The 24,915-nt window shown below is 42.5% G+C and overlaps 1 long non-coding RNA gene across 2 annotated transcripts in view; it reads left to right on the top strand.

Annotated features, from left to right (window-relative positions):
• The first annotated feature begins 364 nt into the window (after positions 1-364).
• Positions 365-24,915, top strand: part of LOC117368229 — a 45,742-nt gene continuing 21,191 nt past the window's right edge. For both annotated transcript variants that reach the window (XR_004540931.1, XR_004540930.1), the window contains exons 1-2: positions 365-448; positions 917-1,025. This is a non-coding gene — a long non-coding RNA (uncharacterized LOC117368229). The remainder of the gene's footprint in view (positions 449-916; positions 1,026-24,915) is intronic.

The raw sequence follows: 24,915 nt of genomic DNA, 5'->3' as shown, positions 1-24,915 counted from the left end.
AAACTGCAAAGGGGATAGAAAGGACGGTGGAGGTTGAAAGGATGTTTGCCATTTTGTCTAATGATGATCTTGACAGAATTACTTTTTACAAACTTGCCCCCACTTGAACTTTAGTGAAGATCTCTTCTCTAAACCTTTTTTTTGTGCCACCCTGGACCATTTTATATGCTGCCCAGTGAGTATCTTCAGTTCTGCCAGCTTACTGCCAATTTGGAAGGTGCACGTCCTAGCGTAATATGATAAATTAATGCACTGATATTTTAGGCTGTACCTCAGAGTCACAGCAGCTGAAGAAATCACTCCAGCTTGGCAGCAGTTAAAGGTCACAATAAAATGAATTTCATGGGTACTCTCTCACCAGCCAGCCTGGCTCAGCAGTATCTTCCAAGCTTGCAGGAGAAATGCGTGCAAAGAACCACAAATGGGATCTGTGCTGCTGCTTCTGAAGGTATTCATCTGTTTGCCTGTAGTTCAGGGTAGGAAGAGTTGGGGTCTATTCTATTGGAGTTCTGATGTATGCACATATTTTTAAAAATATACACAGGGATATGCATAGACCACATGGATACACTTACACCAGCAGGTGTAAATTTGTGCACATATGTTTGCATGCTATTGAGGCTGATTCTAGGTGTCCATGTTGTCTGTGAAAAATAGAGGCACCTTCATGGACTTTCAGCTCTAGTTTATGGCCTATAAGTGTCATATCCAAATTTGAAAATAAAAGACAAAGAATCCCCCCCCCCTTTTTTTTTTTTTTTTTTTTAAAGAGGGCTGTTTTAGGACAAATCACAGATAGTCATTGCTTAGCCCTCAGAAGATCTCTGCCACTGGAAATTAGATAACCTCTCACCCTAGGCCTAGAGTCATTCATGGCCCTGGCACCTTTCAACCTATTTTTTAACCCTTTCTTTAGAGAATCAATGGATCTGCTAAGTGAAAAGGCCAAAAGTGGGATATGTGACTTATTTGTACACAAGATAGAGGAATATCAACTCCATAATCCTGCAGAATTTCAGCCTCAGGTATGCACTAATTATGCCTTTATAAAATGAGAAATTGTTATCAATAAAAAAAGTATGTTCTTTGGAAAAACACAGAAAAATTGCAAACTGAAAACATCTATATCTCTGTAGTCCAAAATTGCAGAAAAAAATGCATAATCCCTTCCTATTGACCCTTTAGTGCACAAAACTTTTAAAAAGGAAAGTTGTCCAAATTTACCCCTCTTAACTTATAGCCTTTATCTTTGTCATCTGTAAATTCAGTTTTGGTACCTTTATGCTCAGCGGGTCACATTTATTGTAACTGAAACCTCCTTGTCTATAGCTTGTGATTTGCCATGCGATACAATCACTTATCGTTCATTTGCCTTTTACCTGACTTAAATAATGCACATGAACCTGATCATGAACCTAAAACACAACTTATCTTTAATAATAGTGATTTTTTTTTTTTAAATTTTTCAATATTCATTTGGACATAAACTTCTAGCACATACGAGGAGGTGCTGAAAAGTTCTCAGCCCAACCAAGAAGAGAATGATGTGGATATAGTTCAATCAGTGATCTAAAACAATGGCAAAACATCAAATTTTGCTTCTGCAAATTGGCACTTAAGATAAGATAATGCTCTTTTCAGCTACAGTGGCAAAATAACACTCAGAATTTAGGAAATTGGTTGGTTGGGCTGAGAACCTTTCAGCACCTCTGCATATGTAATAAGTGAGCCAAGTACAGGACAATCAAACCACTGTGATATCCCTGATGAAGTTGGCTCTTATTGGTGGAATGAGGCATTATGACATCACAATCTCAGCTCTATGAGGGGGTGCTGAAAAGTTCACAGCCAGACCAAGAAGAGAATGACGTAGATATGGTTCAATCAATGATCTGTAACAATGTCAAAACATAGAATTTTGTTTCTGCAAATTGGCACTTAATGAAATAAGACAACACTCTTTTCAGGTACAGTGGCAAAATGACGCTCAGAATTTAGGAAGTTGGTTGGTTGGGCTGAGACCTTTTCGACACCCCCCTTGTAGTTTATTCATTATTTATTTGTTAGCTGCAAATTGTACTTTCTGCACTTTGATTGTTTTGATTTATACAATTATTCCCTTTTCAGGGAAGCACATTAAAGTTGAAAAGAGCATTAACATGAATGCTGATTAGTCAGTTTTAATTAGCAGTTTGCTATTAACTGCGTTTGCAGTTAAATACTGAGCTCCAAATTCTGTATATGGTGCCTTACGCTGTGCACACAAATCAATGCGCACAGCTGATTTGCACACGCAACTTAATTGTTTAACAAGTCTAATCGGAGCTGATAATTGGCAATTAACCTCATAATTGACACTAATTAAAAGTTATGCGCACAACTTGGTATTCTGTGTACTAGATCTATGTGTGACTCTGGAAAGGGGGCATTGGGCTAGATTCACTAAGCAAACCGATCGTGTACCGATCGGTTTGCGACCCCTTTGTGACCCAATTGTTCCCCGACCCGATTCACTAACCCTCCTCCCAACCTGATCAACACATGATCCGATCAGCTGCATGCAAATGAGAGAAATTGCATGCAAATTTTGTAAGGCAGCGATTCACTAAACAATTTATACTAAACCGACTGGGCTTGCCGATCAGAAAAGAAGCAACTGCTGAAGACCAGTCGCTTCTATCCCGGCCGACTCTCCTGCCCTTTAAAGTCACGGGCTTGCAATGCTTTTAGCTGAATATATAAAAAAGGAATTTTTTCTTTTTTATATATTCAGCAAATCGCATTGCAAGCCCATGATTTTAACCCATGTTCCCCCTCCCCCAAAAAACCTGCCCCCCCCACACTGATGCCTGCTGTCGCCACTGCCCACCCCCCTGAACCAAAGGAATATGACAGGAGGGATGCCATCTCCCTCATGCCATCACACACAGCCGGCCCACCTGCTCCCCACCAGGCCCACCCCCTCCCCATACTTGTAAAACTGTTGGGAGCAGGAGGGGTGCCCAGTCCCTCCTGCTCCTGGCCTCCTTCGCCGATGAGTATAGCCTTAGGCCCCGCCCCAGTGCATCATGTGATACACAGGGTGTGGCCTAAGGCCCCGATTTGCTGAGGCGCCTTGGGCTCCTCCCTTGGGAAGGGCCTGGGGCACCTCAGCCAATCAGGGCCTTAGGCCCCACCCCGTGCATCACATGATGCACCGAGGTGTGGCCTAAGGCCTCAGACTCGTCGCGGGAGGCATTGGAGCAGGAGGGATTGAGCACCCCTCCTGCTCTGTTAAAGGTACAGGGAGGGGGATGGGGAGGGGGCGTCCAGGGGGGTGGCATCAGGGAGTTGTCATCTCTTCTGCCGTTATGTTAGTTTTTGGGTGGGACCGATGGCAGGAGGGAGTGGGAACCCTCCTGCCATAATTTTTTCAATTATGGCAGGAGGAGCAAATTTTGCGGCTGTGGAGCAAATTTTGGGGGTGGTTTGGAGAGGGATAAAAAATTAGATTAAGTAAGGTACTAAGGAAGAATTCAGTATAATTAGTATAATCTTCAGGTTTTTTGCCGATGACTGGAGCACGGAGCAGAAAATACTACGCTGACTGTTCGGTCTATGATAAGACTGTATGTAGGCTCCAATTCTGAGGCTTTTTTCCTGAATAACTAAATAGTTATGATATAGAATATCATTGATACACCTCCTATCCAGAGTGGTATACAGTATATTATATAGTTTAGTACAGGGTCAGAATCCAGCCATGTTTTGGGACAGATACAAAGGCTGATGGAAAAGGTGATGGAAGGAGATGACTGCAGATTGGACATAGAAGACATGGAAAGCCATCCTTATCTCCCCACAGTGACAATGTTCTTGTATATAGGATCGTGATAAGGAGCACATGCCCTGTCCCTGAAATATTTATTTATTTAATTTGTTTTAGATCCCGTTCTCCCTAACGAGCTCAGAACGGGTTATATGATGGTTTTGTTTATTCTCTTGACCAGACTATGTGCTCACTTTCCCAGAAAAGGAATCCAGCAAACTGCAGAAAGGATGAGTGCCCTTAAGTCTTTATACTTGTTGGGATTTGAAAACAGAATTGCAAAATGCAAACCATGTTGTTGCAGAAAAGCAACCATGTTCAAGCTGCAGAAATTGGCACTGCCATCAGCCGTACTCAGCTAAAGTAATAGGAAGCCAAGCTTGGCACGTACAGTGGCGGCACGAGAAACTTATTTGTTCACTGCCAGTTTCTAAGAAAAGTGAGTGAAAGCTTGAAACACCAAAAGATGGGAATTTGATATACTTTGTTAAACACATAGCAATTGAATACTACATCATGATATAATGGTCTTATACGAATTTATCGCAGGCAGGAGCTTAAATAATCTTTCAAAGATGACAATGGCTGTGAGCTTTGCAGACCACATAGGTTCTTCCTTTGGAAGTATCTCATGGTACTATATGTTTGCATTATTGCTGCACACTGATTAATGTGCCTTTAATGGCGACGGATCAGATTAAACGATGCATATCATTATCACTCATCTGTTATCGCCATAATTTTTGTTTGTCGTTACACTGTAAATCAGCTCCTTTTCTGTAGAAATATATTGATGCACCTTGACAGAGATCAGGATCTGTGTTTGTAAAGCTTCTAAAGACTTCACATGTTAGGGGTTTTTTTCTTTCTTTATAATGGTGCAACTTTTTAGAAGTTTCTAATGTACCTTTTGGCAGGCTGCAATTTTTCTCAAAGATTATAAATTTCCACTGTTGCCCTGATCCAGCAGATGCTGGCCCTGTACCTTCTCTTTGATTGGTCCCTAGTGACAGAATGCTATCGATTTTTGCCCTAGACAGCGTAGAAGGATTAACACAGTGATAAATGGCCCAGAATTGATTTGCACTTAATTGACAATTTTGTGAACCCGCTTTAAAATCCCATGGTTTGGCCTGAGAAGTGAGTATTCATGGGTAATTTATAGCTTGATCAATAAGGCTTGGCCTAACTTTCAATATCCTAGATAGGAAGGCAGGGAAGCTGTCAGATTTCAGTCCACTCCGGGGTGAGATTTGTGCCAAGGGCTCCCAAGCAGATGTCAGGCTGGGCAACAGAGGGCAGTGCAATCTTCCAGATGAGTCTAAAGAGCATTTGTTTGCTGTGAATTTCAAGGGCTGGAGTTAAAACTGAAGCAGTCTTATGTTTGGTAAGAAGTGCTTATAACGCTCAATAGCAATAGAATATGTAGATGTTTTTTCAGAAGAGTCTACACCAAGAAGAGTGGAATGGAGAAGGTACCTTTGATCCTCGGTTTGCACTCATATTATTTGAAATTTTAGGGGGGTTTAGAGGCAATTAAGTGCTTTCCCAGGCTTGAAACATGGTATATTTGTGTTGTAAAAGAAATTCAAAGCACCGTTTGGTAGCTTTTTAGTTGCATTCTATTCAATGACCCAAAACACAAGTTTCTAGTGCCAAACCTTTCTTCTAGCTCTAGCATTAATTAGCCCCCTGTCCCTTAGCATATGATCCCTTCTCCCATTCCTAATTACTTTGCCAGTTCCAGCCCCAGTCTCCCTCTCCCTCTCTTTCTTATTCTCACAACTGTAGAGTGAGCTTGTTCCTTTGCTCCCACAGTCTGCTGCCACTGGTACAATAAGTTAAAGTACCAGACTAGATACTTCCTGTATCTCACAAGAAGTACCTGCTCTCTAAATGCCTATGGATAGTGACAGAGATCAAGCGGCAGGAGTGAAACAGCAAGCTCCCGCCATTTTGAAAACCATTCTAGCAGTAGTATACTGGGGAGGAGGGGAACCAGTCCGCCCCAGGTGCAAGCACTAAGAGGGTGCACAGCTGGCACACTAGGACCCTGCTAGAATACTACTATTAATTATTTCTAAAGCGCTACCAGATGCACGCAGTGCTGCACAAAGTCACTCATATCAAAGTCACAAAATCTTCTAGTCATTCCATCCATCTGCATCCTTAGTACTGTGTACAAACAACAAACTTTTCTGTCACAGCCCCTACTGTCTGGAATGCAGTGCCCCTCAGATCTATGGGACAAAACTGTATTAGAACGTTTCAAAAGGAAACTAAAAACATTTCTATTTAAAGATGCCTTTAACCTCTAATATACTTTCCTCTCTAGAGTTTTGCTCTCGCTTTAGCTTCGGTTTACAGATGGGATCCCCTCCCTTTTGTACTTCCCTTAAATGGCTCTCTTTCCTATTTTGAAATGTACTTCTTACCTTCATCCCCATCATTGTGGTATATCTTTTTTGTCACAATGTTCGTTACCCAAATTTTATAGTTTTAAATATGTATAACCGTCCAAAGTTTGATAGGCAATATATCAAATTTTATTAAAACTTGAAACTTGACCTCCCACCCTACTCTGTCACTGCCACTGCTGCTTTCCAGGACCAGTGGCAGTAAACTTAAATCCAGCCACTGTGGGACCTTCGTGCACCTCCCCATGACTGCTCGTACACCCCCTACAACATCTTTTCCGTGTCCTGGAACAGAACCGGCAACTGCGGGAAGGTGCACAAAGGTCCTGCAATAGCTGGATTTAAGTTTACCGCCACTGCTGCTAGTTCAGGAAAGAAGCAGCAGAGGTGGGGTGGTGAGGGGGCAGTAAATTGGATGGAATTGTGGTGGAGGGAGAGAAAAGGGAGCAGAATACTGTATGGAAGTGGGGTGGAAGGCAAGGGAAGGGGTGGAGGGAAAGAAAAAGAAGGGCAGATGCTGATAGAAGTGGGGTGGAGGAAGAGAGAAGGGGACAGGATACTTTATGGAAGTGGGGTGGAAGGTAGGGAACTGGGGTGGAGGGAGATAGAGACAGAGAGAAGGGGCAGGATACTAGATAGAATTGGGGTTAAGAGAGAGGGCATAAATGCTGATGGAAGTGGGGTAAATGGAGAGAGAAGGGGCAGATGCTGATGGAAGTGGAGCGGATGGAGAGAGAGAGAAGGGGGCATACATTGGATGTTATTGAGGAGGGGAGAGATGGAGAGCAGATACTGGATGGAATTGAGGAGAGAGAGAGGAGGAGCAGATACTGAATGGAAGTGGGGGAGAGAGAGAGAGGGGAACAGATGCTGGATGGAGGGGAGAAAAAGAGAGAAGGGAGCAGATGTTGGACAGAAGTGAGAAGGAGAAAGAAAGGGGAGCAGATGCTGGAAGGAAGTGGGGAGGAGTGAGGGGAGCAGACACTGAACGGAAGTGGAGAGAGAGAGGGCAGATTTTGAATGGAAGTGGAAAGAAAGGGGGAAGATGCTGGATGGAAATGAAGAGGAGAGAGAGGAACTTGCAGGATGGAAGGGGAAGAGAAAGAGGTCACATACTGGATGAAAGGACGGGATAAAGAAAAAAGAGCACATGCTGGATGAGGGAAGATGATGAGGGAAAGAGAGCCATTTAAGGGAAGTACAAAAGGGAGGGGGTGAGGGAAAGAGGTGGCAAGCTGTAAGTAGACACAGTGAAAAGAGGGAAATTGAGCACTAGATAGTAAGAAAGAATTTAATCTAAACCAGGGGTGTCAAAGTCCCTCCTCAAGGGCCGCAATCCATTTGGGTTTTAAGGATTTCTCCAATGAATATGCATTAGATCTATTTGCATGCACTACTTTCATTGTATGCTAATAGATCTCATGGATTGCGGCCTTCGAGTAGGGACTTTGACACCCCTGATCTAGACAGAGGCAGAAAATAAATTGCGAAGGAAGACCAGGGAAGAAAAGAAAAGGGAAGGGAAGGGAGAGGAGAGGAAAGAGAGAGAGAGATGCCAAACCACAGGGAGAAAGGAGGGAAAGGAAGGAGAGGAAAGAAGATAAATGCCAGAATATGAGGGAAGGGAAAAGGAGACAGAGATGCCAGATCTGGGGGGAAGGAAAGGGGGAAGATGACAGAGGTACCAGATCTGAAGGGAGGAAAAGAGAAGAGAGATGCTAAAAACTACAGGAGAGGGAGAGGAGGGAGGGAGAGATGTAAGGGAAGGAAACAGAGAAGATAGACAATGGGGAAGGAGGGGAGGGAAGAAAATACAATGGATACCTGACTAATGGGGGGGGGGAGAGAGAGGAAGACATGGAAGAGGGAGACAAAATGTTTACAGAAGGGGCATAGAAAGAGGGCAGATAGCAGATAGAAGGGGCAGAGAGAGGGCAGACAGTAGTTGGAAGGAAGAAAGTGCCAAGAAGATAAGGAAAGCAGACATCAGAGACAACAAAGGTAGAAAAAAATGTTCTATTTCTTTTCTTTTCTTTCTTTTTTTGCTTTAGGATAAAGTAGTATTGTAACTGACATAATGACTGTTATTTCTCAGTTTTTTCAAATTTACATCTGCTATCTTTATATTTTACATAATATTAGGGGACATTGTATGCAGAGTCTGGCTTCTTGGTGGTTCAGTTTAACTTTTGTCTCCAGATTTTTATTTTTAGCTTGTGATTACTTATTCCATACTGGGTGAGGGTGTATCAGGGTGTATGAGGGTGAGGGTGTATGATTTTCTGTTAACATTGACTGTGCAGGATCAACCTGTACTAATCTGGCTTGGTTAGTTTTACAATGGGTATATTGATGTTCTAGTGCTCACTGCAGTGTGTAAGATGTTGCCTTTTCCTAGGTACACTCTTGTGCAACTTGTGGATTATTACTAAAAATCTGTTTTTTCATATAAAGGAGGGGGGAGTTAAACAATGATCGGCCCCAGGTGTCACATATGCTAGGTACACCACTGTACCACCACCCTTACAGTCCAGCATTTCCAATCTCTTGCATGTATTCCCCCCCCCAAAAAAAAACACACACACCACCACCACCGCCACCACCTCATCCCTTGCAGTTTGGCATCTCTTTGTCCCTCCCCTCCAAGCCTTCAAACTTACTTCAACACCTACAGTGGCAGTAGCTTATGCACTCTGTCTCCTGGTGGCCTTGAAGCCTTCCTTTTTCTGCATCCTGCCCATATGGAAACAGGAAGTTAAGTCAGAGGAGGTGGGACATGGCAGAAAGAAGACCCAGGTCTGACAGGAGACAGCATGCATGAGTCAATGCTGCAAGATGGGCTAAAGTAAGTTTGAAGGACTGTGTGGGAAGAAGACAGAGATGCTGGAACATGGAGGGAGGGGAGAAAAGAGAGATACCAGACCATAATGATGAAGGGAAGAAGAGGAGATATGCTGAACTGAAAGTGGGAGGGAGGATGAGTGAAATTCTATATCTGAGGGGGTGAGGGGAAACAGAGGAAGAGAAACAGAACAGAGTGTGCCCAGAGAGAGATGAGAGATAGTGAACTACATTGGGGAGAAAGGCTTCTCTCAATTGGTATATGCACTTTAAACTGATGTTATACTAAGCTCTAAAATGCAATCAAAACTAGACTCTAAAGTCTCTATTAGGGTTCTCTAGGTTACACTATTGTCTAAACTGACTTTGCTAAATAAGCAGAGTAATCTCTCCAAGTTTGCTATTTCTAACAGGTAGGAAACTTCAATGAAGTTTTCCTCTCCTCAGCAGGTCCTCTCTCAGCACCTTTACAGGACTATGGATACAGAGAGGAGATGCTGGACTTAGGCCATAGATATGGATATTTCCAAAAAAGAAAGATATCCAAAAAGCAGAATAAATCGGCACTTGGACATCCTATTCACCGGGATGTTCAAGTGCCGATTTTTGAAACCATCTTTCTCAATGTCTTGTAAGGCATCCTAGCTGCTTAATGTCCAAAATTCAAAGGGAATGTTGGGAAGCGTATTATGGATGGGCATAAGCTTGGATATCTTGCGACGATTATCGAATCTTTCTCAAAATGTCCTGGACGGAAATTAGATGACTGAAGCATCTAAGCAGTGGTGTATCAAGTGTAGGAGACACCTGGGGCAGTGGTGCCTCCCTTCTCCTTCCCCACCCCCGGTGCACATGCCTTCCCTTCCCCATACCAGTTTAACTCTTCACCGGCAGGAGCAGCATCTCCAACCTGCTGCCCCCACTGGCCTTGATTCTCCCTCTGACATTACTTCATGGTCCCGTGACCAGGTTAGGGTGAGATGTATATTTGGCACTCTTTATGTGAAGTTCACAGTAGTGCCCTCTAAGGTGCCCTACTGCTTTGTTGGTTTGACTGAGTAGCCAGTCCATTACGGTACTGGCCCCTCCCATGTCTAAATGGCTTGGGTTTGGACATTTTGAACTTGGACTTTTTGTAGTTGAAAATGCCTAAAAAGTTAGACATCCTGAAGTTGGAGAGCCTGACTAAGACATCTAAGTAGGTGATTATCTAAAAAAATATTTGGATGTCTAGCCCTTAATTAATCTGTTCATGTCTATATTGCTTAATTGATAGCTCATATTACCTTTGACATGTGATGTCATGTGATGTCACAGCTGTCTGTGTTCTTAGAAACAGTTATATATCCCCTATTATCTTGATGCACTATCTCATTGCTATTGATAATCAGTTTTTCACAACATGACCTTTGTCATGTTTGGATTAATAAACATTCTTAACATGTCTCTTCTGTCACAGGTTCTTCCTTGTTACATGTATCTGGGAAACTGCTGTTTGTGCATTTTCTAAGACCCCACACATGATTCTGCTGGTTGCATGGCTATGGTCCCTGATGGTTACACAGTGCACTGCTCTTCCTCAGTGACCTACTATGTAGTCTCATGCCCAGGTCACTGAAATGACAAGAGTGGATAAAAATGATTATAGGGGCACTTCTCCCTTTCAAGAATTTTGAAGCTCCAAGTTTTTATTAATAATAGTATTTTTATTTTACTCTTTTCATTGTGAAGTATATAATAATAATAATGTTTCCACATTTTGGGAAAATACAAATTAATATAGACATGCTAGAATACTTGTTAACAAAAGAGCAATACAAGGATAGACAGAAAAAATTGCTTCTTAAAGCTAAAATGATACCATAAGAACATAAGAATTGCCTCTGTCGGGTCAGACCGGAGGTCCATCGTACCCGACAGTCCGCTCACGCGGCGGCCCCTCAGGTCCAGGACCTGAAAGTGCTCCTACCCTAAAACTCACATACGCTTTTCGCTTTTGTCCTGTAGAGTAACCTTCTATCTATACCCTGCAATCCCCTGAGTCTATAGTGGAGCAAAACAGATTTGTTTAATAGTGTTCAAAGAAGAATGTACTTTCTGATCCTTAAATAGTTTTTCTCTTAGCCTGGCATTATTCAATGACAATGGTCAGCATTTTTTTAAACAGTGTCATTAATTACTCGTTCATCATCGCATTGTATTTTAGGAGCCACTGAATGCCCTTTATTATTTCTGGGACTGTTCAAACCTGCAATAGCCTACAGTACTATGTAGCACTATTTCATAACTCAGGGGAGGGTACCTTTCTTTTGCGGTGAGCAGAGGCCCAGCAAATCCTTATCTCCCTACTGTAGTCACAGGATTGGGACATGACATTTCAAAACACAATTGCAAACAGCAGTTACCTTAAATATCATCTTGTAGTTAGCTTTTCAACATAATACATCTTGCAATTATTGGCAGAGAATGTGGTGACAGCATTTAGCATAGCATCCAGTAACATCAAGTAGGTTGATAATGTCCCACCATATATATCCATATGTCCTGATGAGATTCAATTGGTAAAGTCTACAGGATATGGGAGGGATAGGTCTCATAATGTCCTTTTCAGTCACTGGGATGTTACCAGCTACTTGTGAGTTGAATTGGCCAAAGTTGGAAACAGGATCTGACCCTAGATGGACTGTTGGTATGTCCAGTCTGCCTACTGTTGTGACCCTCTGGGCCAGTCTCTTAACGATGCTGTTCGCATGCCTCCAGCAGCTGCTGCAGGAGACCCACAATTTGGCCCATAACCTGACCTTGGTACTGCAGTTCCTGCAGCAAGTCTACATGACTGAGATGACAGACTTGCAGTAGGAGCTGCATAATAGGGCTCAGGGGCAGTGGCGTATCTTGGGAAGTTGGTGCCCAGGATGGTGGTACCCAGCATTGCCATGCCATGTGCCCCCTTCTCTTACCTGCTACGCCAGGTGCCCCTCCCATTCCCCACGCTTACCTCTTAAAATGTTTGCCGGCACAAGCAGTATCTTCCACCTGCTGCTCATGCCATCCTCAGCTCCCTTCTGAAGTCACATACTGTTCCCATCATCAGGAAGTGATGTCAGAAGGGAGCCGAGGCTGGTGCATGCGCAGAGGCCCTCCAGATGTGGCCCCAATCTCAGGGAAGGAGACATGAGGTTCGTGTGGGGGCAGGGCAGGGGCAAAGTGGGACGGGGTTGGAGGTGGAGTGGGGCAGAACTGGGCATGGCCAGGTGTTGTGGAACTGTGGCTCAATGGAGTCTGCAAGCCTGCACTGCTACCCTTGCTACAGTTATTTGTTGGGGGCTGGGGCTGAAGTGGAGTAAGGGGTAGGGTGCAAGTGGGGCATAGGTGCAGCAGGTGATGGTTTTCCTCTTTCAAAAATAATTGCTGCTGAAAATTGACCTGATTAATCCTAAGATAAGAAAAAACATGGAACAGTTGAAATAGTTGCAATTTATGGAAGCTTCTTTCTACAATTCCCCTAAGTTTTTTAGATTCCTGACATTCTGCCACTGAAAGATGAGGATGAAATTATGACCACAGGTATGACCCCTATATAGCTGATTATTTCCTCTGTGACTATTTTAATCACATATAGCACCGTATATTTTAGTTATGTTCCTTAGGTACAGACAGTTGAGAAGCACAAATGACCCTGATATATGGATGTAACCCTGAGAATGTTCGTATTTTCTCATCCACTCATTTAACTAAAGTAATCATTTCAAGCAAGGCCATCAGTCCTGCAAATTATTTTTGACCCTTGTCCAGGCTATCATCTGAAATCAAATGTGTCTCAAAAATGAATTCTGTGGAATTTATATCCAGCTGCAGATAGGAAAGAAAGTCCCAGTTTAACCTATATTTTCACTGTGAGTGACTTTGTCTTTAACAAGGGATCTTGTCATGGACAAAAGTGTTTCTCCTTATACTTTCTGTTGTCTTCTATCCATAAATTTATTCTTTGGTATGTTGCCAAGAGTAAATTTGCATATTTTAAACTGCAAAGGGACCAGGTTTCATCTCCATAATACACTGGTACCAATGATGGAAATGCATGAGGTCTAATGTTGGAAATCCAGTCACACACACACATATTTTAACATGCATGCCATGTATAAAGATCATTTGCTTTTAAACATTTGCAACACCATGCAAATCAAATCAATGAAAGCCATTTTAAAATGATGCCAAACTATTTTCTCTACAAATGTCATGCTCACATCTTTGATCAGTGTGTGTTACCACTGCATTATCCCACTCTGATAGTCAATTGTTGTGAAAGAAGACACTGGCCACCTTTTGCTCTACGTCTGCTCTTCACATGTCTTAGGGCTCTTTTCACTAATGTGCACTAATGGATTTAGCATGCAGTAAATGCTGAGAAGCCCATTTTTTAGAGCATGGTTTGCATGTGCAGATTCCAAGAATTACTACAGAACACCTGCGCACATCCCGCAGTAAACCATTTTAAAATGCAGTAAGATGCAGTAGCATTTACCACCCCTCTATCTCCTTCCCTTCCCTCTCCACCATGCCCTGACTTCTCTCCTCTCTCCTTCCCTTCCATCTCTCCTTCCCCTGCCTCCATGCTCTGGCATCTCCTCTCCTTCCTTCCTTCCCCGTACCTCCCTCCTTTCCCTCTAGCATCTCTGTCCCCATCTCTCCCCCATGCCCCGGCATTGTTCCCGCCCCTTCCATGGTCTTGCATCTCATTTCCTTCCTTCCTGTCCCTATCTCCCTTCCCCATGTCTGGCATCTTTATCTCCTCTCCTCTCCCTTCCCTGGCCTTCTTCTCCCTCCCCCTCCCCCAATTAGGTAGAGCATTTCTCTCCTCCTCCCCTCCCTTCCAATGGGTACTGACCTACCTCTCTCTCTCTTTCTTTGTCACACACCCCCCTCCCCTGTTTGTAGCACAGTCTTCATAACTCGCTACTCTTGCCGGTGTAGGGCCTTCCTCTCTGCTGGTCCCATGTACTTCTTGCTTTCTCAAAGGCAGGATCCAATGTCAGCAGAGTAGCAAGTAGTGAAGGCTGCTGCTGTGGGGCGAATAATCAAGACTATGATGCTGGTTATCGGAGCACCCCCTAATGGGCTGCACTCAGGCTCCTCCCTTGATACGCTGCTGGGTTAAGATACACACAGACTACTTTATCGGTCATTGATTCATTTTGAGAAGGTCATACAAATCTTCAAAATAGCTCACAATGAACCTATGATGGATTCACATGGCCCAAAGAGCAGAAGAAGCTCTGGCGTATCAGCTGATTGACACCTACTAAAATGTTTGGTTAATGGTAACAAACCTTCAAAAATGACTCAAAAAACTATTGCCAGATTTAGGGGAGAATTAATCAAAGAGCGCTAATGATTAATGTGCGCTAAACGCTAATGATGCCCATTATATTCCTATGGCTTCTTTAGTGCTTAGCCTGCGCTAATGTGGTAGAGCCCTTTGATGAATTCCCCCCTTAATTGCTAGATTTTCTAAATTCTTCAACCAGAAATACAGTATTATCACATGAATTGTAAATGTGCGCTGCTCCTGATTCACTAGATTGGACACTTGCTGTCAGGGGTAATTACTTACACTTTACTATTCTCTGCTTTGTTGGCTAAGATCAAACGTAAGTGTGAGTCATGAGCTAGGATTGCTTCTTTCTGGGCCAATATTGACAACTTCGGCACAACGGGGAATTAATTCTCTGCCACCCAACTTCACTAGGGAGACAAAACAAAAGAAATTACAAGTTTTGGCAGTTTGTTTGGATTTAAGGCAAAAGAACTCCTCGCTGGTGGGTCGATGCTCAAAGGTTTTCTATGAGCGTCAGAGCTTCTACTGCAGCGGCTGACAATAAAAAACCCTAAAGCAGCTTGATAAAAGGGAGCCTCAGGTAATCTAACAGCAGAGAAAAGTCTACATTGTTTGTTAAATGTTGTTAAGTTTGTGAATTTTTAATATGAATGTTAGGTTTGAAGCAGAATAAAAATTTTCTAAATAAATAAATATTTTGTGTCTCAAAAGTATTACATTAGAGCAGTGATTCTTAAATCTGTCCTGGAGGCCAGTTGGGTTTTCAACATATCCCTAATAAATATGTATGAGAGAAATTTGCACGCCTACCACCTACTTTATAGGCAAATCTCACTCATGCCTATTCATGAGGGATATCTTGAAAACCTGACTGACTGGGGGTTCCCCAGGACAGGTTTAAGAACCATTGCATTAGAGCGTGGGTTGAGATTGTACCATCATTAAGCAGTGCTGTGTTTTTACTGATGTTTTAGCGTGTCGCTGTCAGTTTCCTCATGTTGTTGGTTTTTGCAGTTTTCCATTGGCCCTCTGTTGCTAATGCTAGTATGGCAAAAATAAAGTCACTGCTAGTTCATCAATACACTTAAGAAACTTATTTTTTATTTAGAACTCTGCTCAGAGACATGAAGGCTGAAAACTTGGCCTCACCTACCAATCATTGCAGTGTTCAAAAAGGATTTTTAATTTAAAGTACCTTTTAATATGCTAGCTAAAAAGCTATGCTGAAAATATAAATGCTTCCATGAATTTTATAGTTATGAAGAAAGACTTAACTTTGAATAGTGACTGGTTCCGACGTGCACGTTTCGTGGCTGCGTCAGGGAACCGACAATACAGCTGGATTTAGAGCTGGTAGTGAAGTCACATGCAATTAAAAAGCTAGATCTCTCAAAAAGACGGAACCAAGCAGTGCAGCTTTGCCCAGTTAGAACTAACCAGTAAGCTCCTTCGTGACTTTCAATCTGCTAGGCTCACTATGATTGGCAGGGCAGCCCTGCAGTCCTTTCTCTGATAAGGGGAGACAAGACATCCTAGACTCAACCCCGGGCATGATGACAGGGTTAATAAACAGTAAATTATTCTACTTAATATACTTTAGTTTATTTTTGCAGACTTACGTATATTTCAAGGCTTTTCTAAATAATCCCTCACTGTAATAATAACATTTTTAATCCTGTGTTTAAAATATGAGATTTACTTGTCAGAATCTGGATCCACAGGGGGAATGATCATATCCACTAAGTATTACAGGAGCAACTCCATTATGTCTCCATAGTTCAAGGAGGCATTTGGGGTTTGAAAGGAGTTTTTCTGGTACTTAGCTTTAATGCCCCCAAAACACAGATAAAAGAAAGACAGTGGAATGTCAGAGAAGTTTTCTTTCTGAATGGAATTCAATAATTTCTCCTGCTATGTAACTGGATCACATTTGAATTAGTAAGGACTATAATTTCCTTCCATTTCCATGAATTGTAAGGGAGTGAATTCCATTTTATACTTACGAGAGGCCTCTGAAAAATTCTCGGCCCAACCAGCAAAGCTGGAGCTGTCTCCATCGAGGGCTACATGCTTAGGCCCGGATTCTCTAACTGGCACTGATTTTTTAGGGGCTGGTAGGTGCCTATTTTAACTGAATTTCATGGTGCCTATCAGAGCCTAAAAAATTGGTGCCAGAATTGTGCCTCCGTAGACGACTTCGGCCACCTATCACCACTGTGGGCATGGCTAATGCTGGAAGTGACGTTAGGCAGCCTAAAGTGCCTACAGAGGCAAAATTCACATCAAAGGTATGTGCCGGAAATGTAGGTCTGGAAAACTTTGGCCTAAATTTCCGATGCCTCCCATCCCCCTGTGTAGCATCTTTCCCTCCCTCCTACCCCCTAAGCAGCAGCTTTTCCTCCCTTCTACCTCCCTATGCAGCAGCTTTCCCTCCCTCTTATCTTCCTGTGCAGCACCTCTCAACCAACACCCTCCACCGTGAGATCTGACAAATGGGCCTCCCTAAGCAGCAACAGCAGCAGTAGCCAGCAGGAAGAGGCAGTGCTCGGAATAGGTTGCTTCTGGCCTGCCCCACCAGGGCTTCCGTCTACCATGCCATTAGTGATAGGCCAGGAGCAGCCTGTTCCAAGCACTGCCTCTTCCCGCCGGCCACCACGAGCACTGCTGCTGCTTTAGGAGACCCAGAGGTGTCAGGGCTCACTGAATCGGTGAGTCCGATTTTTTTTTTTTGGAAAGTGAATTGGGCAGCACTAATGGCGACTATTGAGGTGGAGGAAAATATTTTCTTCCTTACGGGTCCCACGACAACCAGAGGGCATCCGCTCAAACACAAGGGTGGGAGATTTCATGGTGACATCAGGAAATACTTCTTCACCGAAAGAGTGGTTGATCGATGGAATGGTCTTCCACGTCAGGTAGTTGAGGCCAGTAACGCACTCAACTTCAAGGGACGATGGGATAAACATGTGGGTTTGCTCCGGGGAAATGCTTAGAAAGAGGGTTCTTGTTGAGGGAGGGTTCTTCGAGTGGGCAGACTTGTTGGGCCGACGGCCCTTTTCTGCTGTCATACTCCATGTTTTATGTTTCTATGTTACACTGCTTTAGAGCAGACTGCAGTAATTTAGGGGGGGAATTCATCAAAGGGCGCTAAGATATTTTCCATACGCCAACCAAATTAGCATTACGCTAATGATTAGCATGCATAAAGCACTAAGATGCCCATAGGAATATAATGATCATCTTAGCGTTTAGTGTGCACTAACTGTTAGCATGTGCTAAATTGCTTAACACCCGTTGATGAATTTCCCCTTAGTAGATGATGGCAGCCAAACACCAATTGGCCAATCCATTCTGCCCAGTTATTAAAGCTATTATGGTAAAGTCCCTGGTTATTAAGTTCTGGGACATAAATTCAGGATTTTCCTCTGCTTCTGACTCCGTAGTGCGTGGTGTAGCACGTGGTAATTTCCTGCCTGCGCTAAAAACGCTAGCGCACCTTAGTAAAAGGAGCCCATAATCACAAGAAACAGAAGAAAATAACCAATGCAAAATTGTGAGCAAAATTACATATAATAAACAAAGGATTAAATACTACAGGAATAAAGAGTGTGTCAGCCTTAATTTAAGTATATTAAAATGAAATTTCTTGATGCTGATATTTGAAATGCTGGTTATCATCAGAAGTTTGTGGAGATTTCTATTTGCCCTGCCAGATAGGTTCAGCCTATTTTTCTTCAAATAAATTTTAAAAAGATCCGAAGATGGTTGCAAGGAAGGTTTTCTAGCCCATGATTGTAAGATATTGAACACTGCTGTTTTAGGTAGTGTGTTTATTTTTCTGAGGCTTTTTTCCTTTCTTTGTTTATTGTATGCAAATATGTCAATAAGATGCTCAAATTTTGCTTTGGTTATTTTCTGCCGGTTCTTGTGATTATATATTTTTGAGTGGAGATTCCCTTTCGAAAACACATCAATACTGTTAGATCTAACAATTTTGCTATAACCGCCCCTTCTCTTTGGAACGCCATCCCTAACCATCTTCAGCTAGAAGTATCCCTCCCCCGCTTTAAAATCAAGTTAAAAACATTTTTATTTCAAGATGCTTTTTTTTCCCCATATCTTTATTCATTTTAAAAACCAACATCAAGTGCAACATATTATCAAACAATGCACAAAATAAACAGCACTTAATTCCGTCAAATGATATAATAAATACATATCCCTTCCCCCCCACCCTTTCATACAGTATAAAGACAATCAAGAGTAATACAAATGATCAAGACAAACAAAATTGCAATCAAATAATAAATTAAAGGCATATTCCCCCTAAACAAAGGGCTAAAATAATCAATCTTTACAAAATTTTGTCAATGGGTTCCAAACCTTGAATTTCGTATAATGTCCCAATTGTATTGCATTCATACATTAAAATTTATAAGCAAAAATATGCTTTTGATATTTATCTGCCCTTATCAGGGCTAAACTTTTTCTGATAATATTTATACAGATCCCCTCCTATCGTATCTTTCCTTTTATGTTCACTTTCCTTTGATTATTGTAGTTCTTCCCATTTTTCCCTCCTGTTCCTGTTTAAGTCTGTGTTTTATTTGTCCTACTAACTCCCCATGTGGTCGATTTTGTAAAGTTTTAACCTGCATTCCTGTCTTTTTTGTAAAAAAAAAATTTAATTGTACGCCGCTCAGAAATTTGATTGAGCAGTATAAGAAATTTTAATAAAATTTGAAACTTGAGGTCATTTCAACCATATCTACCTCTTACCACTAGCACTGTTTAGCTAACACTGCTTTGCCTTCGAAGGTGAGAACCAGTCTTTTGTCTATACTTCCAGAACTGACGTGCGCGTATACCAGGATGCTCATATGTCCCCCCCCCCACCCCCTCCCACACTGCAAATTCCTCATAGGGCTGATGCGAATGTTGAGGTAATGCAATACTTTAATAAACAAGAAGAGCTTCCAGTCTATTATTGTTTTTGAGCTAGGTATAAATCGGTATATCCAAAACAAAGGTGCAGTGATGCAAGAGTAAAATGGATATCCAGCCTTAATAAGTAAGGGCACCACTGAGTCAGATGTGCTTTCAACCCAGAGAATCTGGGAGTTAATGCCAAGAGAGGCAGGAAATTAGAAAAAATCCAACCATACCAAATGTGACAAAATGTGTTTCATCAGCATAATGGAGTGATTCCAGGTAACAAAGTTTTCCAGCCTTTTGTCTCAGAGGCCAGTCATTGCCACCTTGTCCACCACAAGAATGCAGAGCAGAGGTGGGAAGGTAGAGGGGCTGTTCATAGGGCAAGGGGAATTTGCTCTAATGCACTGTTCCTTCTGGTTAAACTTCCTGCTTCGGTTTTAGGGGAGAGTGTGGAGCAGTGGTTAAAGCTACAGCCGCCGCACCCTGGGGTTGTGGGTTCAAGCCCCCGCTGCTCCTTGTGACCCTGGGCAAGTCACTTAATCCCCCCATTGCCCCAGGTACATTAGATAGAATGTGAGCCCACCGGGACAGACAGGGAAAAATGCTTGAGTACCTGAGTAAACTAATCTGAGCTCTCCTGGGAGAACGGTATAGAAAATTGAATAAATAAATAAGTCAGTAAAAGAGCTTTTGGTGCTGCAGCCCTAACCAAGAATTGAGTAGGTTTTAGCCGTGCACTGACTGGTGGTGTACAGTACTGATAAATTTGTATGTTAAATTTATCAGAAAGAAAAACAAATGACTGGATGAGCTAAAAATTCACTTCGTAACAGTTAAGTTATACGGTACTCGGGGGGGGAGGGGATATGTTAATGTTCAGTTTTAACTTATAAAGGCCAGCGTCCTTCTGGAACAAGATACATCCAGAAGAAAATGCCTTCGAATCCCTGCTCTGAAAATGGGGCAAAAAAGGCTTTTTGCAAGTCCAGATTTAGACACAGCAAACTGCCTCGGTCCCCAAATTTTAAGGCGTCAAGTATTCAACCAAACAGGAGCCTGCTCCAGCTTACTTCAAAGCCAAAGGGGCAAAACTACCAGCTGATTCAAGATGGCGGCAGCTAGTTTCCTTCATGTCTTTTTTATGGGTAAAAGAAAGGGAAAGTCAGGGAAAAAACTCCTCAGGTTCTCAGTCCCTCTTATGGACCCTTTGGTACAGTATGTACTTTTTCAGGTTGAAGATTCAAGAAGGATTCTGGCTGCATTGACACAGGAACCAAGAGTCTGGCATATTTACCAGGCACTGAGATAAGCTTTCCTCTGAGCAATGACTCCTAAGTCTGCCATTATAGTATGGTGCTCTCCTGGAGAGCTTGAAAGGGGCATTGCATGCAGTTGATGCTCTTACATTGACCAAGGGGAAGCTTCCAACCTGGGGTCTCTTTCCATTCAAAACCCATGGACAATTAGTGAGGAATTTCAACTGAGCATGAGGTAGTAGTTATGACAAGATCAGTCTACAGTGGTGACTCGAACTGAGACAAAAATTAGCCCTAAGAAAAGGGTCCAGTTTTGTTTCAGGTACAGATCTGACATATTGCCTTTCTGAAATACAACTAAAACAGTTTGCATATATTATATGCACGTCCCTTCTGGGCTCATAATCGTTGCACCTGGGCCTTGCAGTATTGAGGGTGTAGCCCAGAGTCACAAGGTGTCACAGTGGGAATCAAATCCAGTTCCCCAGGTTTTCAGTCCACTGCACTAGCCACTAGGCTATTCCTTGACTCAGCCCAAAGCTTATATCTTGAAGACTATTTGGAAGCTATTTGTGATCTGAGTAAGGCTTTATCACCACAGATTCAGTTTGTAGTAGTTAAAAAACAAGGAAATTCTCAAAAGATTTCTTATAATGAACAGTTAGTCTCACAATAATGTAGGTAGATTTCTGGTTTTCTTTTTTAAGATTTTATTTTTGTTAATGTGATATATTGCTTTCTTGGCAATTCAGGAAATATCAGCAAGCACTGACTTAAAGAAGACACTTTATATGCACTCACTCATGTTTTACAAAACTCGTAAAAATCTTTAAAGTGCTTGCAGTTAACCCATCTGTCTTTATGAAGGATTGTGGTATCAGCTATCTCTATATGACTTAATTTATTACAGACCTGTATCGGTAATTGCATTAATTACAATTTAAATTACTTTTTTTCTGGCTGCTAATTGTGAAGCAGCTCATTCTTTATGAGAAGTTGGAAGGAGAGTGTTTTCATCTCTCTCCATTTGTTAGAAAATTAGAATTTAGTCAGAGAAAGCAAACTAGGACCCCTGGTTCTAGGAAAACATGAAAATTTAAGAACTCAATTTTGTGAAATTTGGAACTGTGAAAAAAAGTTGCATTAAAGAGTGTTACCAAATAGTCATGAACTATTTGTGTTCAACATGGTTAAAAAAAGATGTACAGCAGATATTACCTTGCAGACCAAGGGGCTCATTTAAAAAAAAAAAAAAGACATCCAAAATGTGGCATAAAGGGGCAGGTTGATGTTTCATCTTGCCAAACCCTTCCAATTCGCTATTTTCAAAACCTGTGTTCTAGGCGGATATCTATGCTGTTCATCAGCAGTTCATCTAAATTCAAGGTAGCACGCTAGAGGCGTGGTTTAGGTGGGATTATGGTAGACTCATGACTTAGACGTTTTTCAGTCATAATTGAACATTTAAGAATAAGTCTAGGGCACAATTTGAATGACTGGTGCTAGACCTGTTTTAACAACAAATAAGTGCCAAAAAGGTGGCCAAATTAACCAGATGACTACTGGAGGGATGTAAGCATGGCCCTCCCACACTCTCCCAGTGATCACTGACTATCTCCCACTCTCCAGAGATGTGAATGAAACAGTACATACCTGCCTCTATGATAGCTTCAGATGTTACAATCAATCCTAGTAGAGCAACAAGCAGGTTCCTGGAGTCACCTGGTGGACATGCAGTGACAACAAATAGAACCCAACGAATCTTGTTGCCAATAAAGACCAAACAAATATCAAGAAAAAATTGGCCAACACAATAGTACTCCTGGGGAAAATGTTTGAAGACTGGAAAGATATAGAATCAAAAAACTTTTAAAATAGTGGACATCAGTATGAGCCTCTAATAGCACGTGAAAACAATTGGCTCAGGCAGACATGTAGTGAACCATTAAGATGGGGACTCAGGCCCATACTTAGGGTTACCAGATTTTCCAAATGCAAAATCCAGACCCCCTAGACTCGCCCCCAAGCACCCCCAGTACAACCCATCCCTGCCCTGTTATGCCACAGTCCTGCCCCCAATCCTGCCCTAGCCCCCCCCACCCCCGCTACCTGCTCTCGTCGGGCAAGAGGGCATCCGTGGATGCGCAGATGCGACGCGATGACATCAAGTGTACATGCGTGTGCACGTGACATCATCGCATGGCATCTGCGCACGCATGGATGCCCTCCTGCCCGATGGTGATTTGTTGGTAGCTTTTCAAAACCCTGACAAAGTGCTGGGTTTTGAAAAGCCAATGTCCAGGGAAATCCAGACATCTGGTAGTTCTACCCATACTCCACTCTAACCACTACTGTTGTAGTGGAACATATGAGCTATCCAAACCCCATCCAAATCCCACTGTACCACACAGTATAGGTGTCACCTACAGGCATAAGGGCTTTTGGTGTTGTGTCCAGTTGGTACAGTGGGTTTTGGAGGGCTCACCATACAATATAAGGGGCCTATGGTGAGATGTGTACCTGGGGCTTATTATGTGAGGTTCACTGCAGTGTCCTCTAGGGTGTGCCACTGCTCTGCTAGGATGTCTGTGTGACCAGTCTTCCTACATCTCAATGGCTTGTTTAGTACTTTTTGTCTTTTGGATGTTTTGGGTTGTTTTTTCTTTTTCGTAAATGATTCAAAAAGATAGACACACTGAGCAGAAACATATCCATTTTCAGAAAAACAAGACAGATGTTTTGCAGTTTTGAAAATGGGCACGTATGGTATTGAATTCTTGGACCATTGATGTGGACTGCATTGTCCAGAATGTTACGGTTCTGTAGAAACCTACTGCAATTCAGGAAGTTGCTTAAAACCCACATGTTTGTTCAGGCCTTTTTTAAAAACAAATATTGCATCTCTGATTATTATATCTTTTTTGAATAAGAAGGTTTTCTCATTTTGTTTACAGAGAGATATAACAAGTTGAGCTGCTGTTAAAACTCTTTTATTAGAATGATATGTAGTGTTGGTGAGGTTGAGATAATATGATATGCTAGTTTTTCGATGTCTGGTGTATGTTACACTTTCAAATTTCTATTTTTATTATGGGCTCCTTTTACTAAGCTGCGATAGCGTTTTTAGCGCGCGCAGAATTTTAGCGCGCGCTAAACCCATGCTTCATGGCTAGAACTAACACCAGCTCAATGCTGGCGTTAGGGTCTAGCGTGCGCGGCAATTCTGCGCGTGCTAAAACCGCTATCGTGGCTTAGTAAAAGGAGCCCTATATGTGTAAAATTGTGAGCCGCCTTGGAAAAAGGCGGATTAAAAATGTTTTAAATAAATAATTGCTAAAATGTATATGTGGTAAGTGCAAAACCTCTGTGTTAACTGTTCCCAGCCTTTTTGGAAAGGCTGCTGTGCAGTGAACGCAGAGACAATGTTGCTACAGTGTGCTTATGGCACAGCTATACCTACTGAGGTGACATTAACAGCTCTGTGTTATCCACCATGTTCCTGTGCAGTCATAACGTCCATGTTAATTTTCAGACACAGTCTCACCTGTTCTCCACTCCAACATGATGCTTTCCATGTTAACTTTCTGGTGCACCAATTAGCATGTACTAACCACTAATTCACTGACCTCTGATACTTATCGGGAGCAAGGCCCTTACCTGTATGTTGCTTCAGCCGAGGGTACATGGGTAGAAGGGAGATGCTGCTCCAGATGCTCTCTGTGAGAGAACCTTCAAGTAGATAAGTTCTTTAATTGGTTTTTGAATTCATGCGAAGCAGTGTGACATTTTACTTACCAAAGCAAGTTAGCGCAAAGAGGAATATGCTATGATTGGATGGTGGAGCTACATATGTGGGAGTATTCTGCAGTTGTGGCCTCCAGGTCTCTGAGCATAATTTTTCTTCTGATGAATATTGCTTTGAACTTGTTCACATTAAATTACTGCGAGAAAGATTTCATAGGGGAGTTCTTTATATATTTTTGTCTGTGAGGGAAGACAGAACAGGTTTTCTGAAAAACTGTCCTCCCTCACAGGCAGTACCTGGGGCAGCCCACATCTATGTTCTGTCCAAGGACCCTCGGTTGCAGCAAGCGGGCACAGCCCCAAAGAGTGCCACAGGTCAGTGCATTGAGAGGGAAGGTAGAAGGAGAGGACTTTTAGATGCCATCATTTGAGTGCCCAAAATCCAGCACCCAAATGGTAGTGCCCAAAAGTCATAGATGCTCAAATGGTGGTACCAAAACAGCAATGCCCAAAGCTCAGTTGCAGCAAGCAGGCACAGCCCAAAGAGTGCCACAGGTCAGTGCATTGAGAGGGGAG

The sequence above is a fragment of the Geotrypetes seraphini genome, chromosome 10 (genome assembly GCF_902459505.1).
Source record: "Geotrypetes seraphini chromosome 10, aGeoSer1.1, whole genome shotgun sequence".
Lineage (NCBI taxonomy): Eukaryota > Metazoa > Chordata > Amphibia > Gymnophiona > Dermophiidae > Geotrypetes > Geotrypetes seraphini.
This window is presented reverse-complemented; position numbering and strand designations above follow the sequence as displayed.